This window comes from Tupaia chinensis, unplaced genomic scaffold, assembly GCF_000334495.1.
Source record: "Tupaia chinensis unplaced genomic scaffold, TupChi_1.0 Scaffold149964_2, whole genome shotgun sequence".
NCBI lineage: Eukaryota > Metazoa > Chordata > Mammalia > Scandentia > Tupaiidae > Tupaia > Tupaia belangeri.
The window spans coordinates 1,727,780-1,729,746 of NW_006209806.1; the positions used below are offsets into that span (position 1 = coordinate 1,727,780).

At 65.1% G+C, this 1,967-nt stretch overlaps 1 protein-coding gene across 1 annotated transcript in view; it reads right to left on the reverse strand.

Moving 5' to 3' along the window:
• Positions 1-1,967, reverse strand: part of MAP2K2 (mitogen-activated protein kinase kinase 2) — a gene marked incomplete at its 5' end in the record, with an annotated part of 21,672 nt that overhangs the window by 16,175 nt on the left and 3,530 nt on the right.

Genomic DNA, 1,967 nt, shown 5'->3' on the forward strand with positions numbered 1-1,967 from the left:
CGTGGGGGGTGCCCGCTCCCCCCAGCCGCTTCCTCTGCTGCTCGTCCAGGTCCAGCTCCTCTAGCTTCTTCTGCAGGTCCACCAGGTTCGCCCTGCGCGGGCGCGAGCAGAGGTCAGGGGTGGCGCCCGCCACTGGGGGCCCCGCCCGGGAGGACGTGAGCACAGGCACACCTGACCCTGCAGTCGGAGCCTTACAGTCTGGCAGGAGGGGGCACACGTGTGCGTGTGCACCTGGGACACATGCTGACACGTGTGGACCACGGAGAGACACGTGTACCCAGACACATGACCACGGAGAGCACACATGGGGACCCAGAAACATGGCTGACCCACTCTGGCTCCCTGGTGATGGGAGCCACGGACACGAGCCCTTGTCACTCCCGTGGCTAGGACACCAGGGGCCTCAGGGCGGGATGTGGCGGAGGACCCCGAGGCCTCCCCGTGTAAGGCTGCAGCTCGCTGCCAGCCGAGATGTGGGGGCACGGCCCAGAATGCCGGAGGGCTTCCAGGCTTTCTGTTTATCTGCCAGAAGGCACGTGTGCATGTGCGTGCCAGAGAGAGGGGCGTGAGCTAGCTCCCCACGGGGTCACGGGCAGCCCCTGCTCCTCCGTGTCGCCCTGTCAGCCGTGAGCACACAAGCACACAGCACCGAGGGGTGGCAGCCGGCCGCCGTAACCACCGTGCCACCGACCGGCCCCAGGGGCGAGTGCTACGTGTCCTCAGAGCAGAGGACCAGGGCCGACAGGTGGACGAAGGACGCTGCAGTTCACGCGTGTCATGGAGTGGGACGGGAGGGGCGGGACGGAGATACCGCACAGTGCCGGGCCTCCGCACCACCGCACACGCCCCCTGCAGCCCGGAGCTTCCTGCGGGCCTCACGGTCACGCGGCCACACGCACAGCCCCGTCCCTGCATGGCTCCCTGTGTTCCCGGAGCTGTCTGTGGGCGTCACGCAGTCACCTGCGTACAACGTCACCTGGGTCATAAAGCCAGCGGGGACACTGCACCTCACCGGGCAACTCGCAAAGGGCATTTTGACAACCCCAGGAACACCCTGACTCAGAGCTGGCCGGGGAGGTCACTCCTGCGATGGCAGGCACTGCAGCTTGGTGCTTGGGGACTAACCCAACACTGCCGAGCTGAAGAAACTGGGTGTGGGGCTGGCAGGTGTGGGCAGGGCACTGGGCTCCCACATGGCTGGCCACAGTTCAAGTCCCGGAACTGCTGGCTGGAAAAACACACCGGAAGTTTGTACATGCGTGCCCAAGATCCCGGGAGGAGAACGGAGAAGGGGCAGCGGCGAGGCCACCCCTCCCGGGGGTCTTTCTCACTTCCCCCCTCTCTGTCTCTGTCCCTCTCTCCCTCTGGCGAGTGCACGTACCCCAAAGCAAAACCCTCTAAAAATAATGACAACACAAAGGAAAGCAGGTAAAATGAAGTTTAGGGACGCCTGGTCTCACCCGTCACCAACGCCCTCTCCGACGTGCGATCCACGCTTACCCCTCCCCTAGCCCCGTCTGAAGTCTGCACTGTGCGGAAGACGCTCACGACTCTCCCCGTGAGTACGCGGACCAGAGCGTGCAGCTCAGGAAGCCTCTACGGGACAACGGGCTACCTGCCGTCCTGGGCCACCAGTCCCAGAGGCCGACAGGACGGAGGACGGGGAGCCTGGAACCTCAGAGTCCCGACGTCCGACCACTGCCCTGCTTCGACCAAAAGTATGATAAACAAAGGGGCCCCTGGGCCAGAGTCAGGGTGATCTGGGCTCCACCGTCTCATCTGGGCTAGGGCTGCCAGTTGATGGCGGCGGCAGGGTGGGGCAGGGCACGTCTCCGGGGCCAGACAGCATGGCACTTCAGCCTCGCCACCAGCCCGCGCGGGCTCAGAGGGGTTAAGCGGTCAGACACAGGAGGAAGTCCTCCGCCCACTTACGGACAGGGGCCCAGTAGGTACACTCTGAACACCTG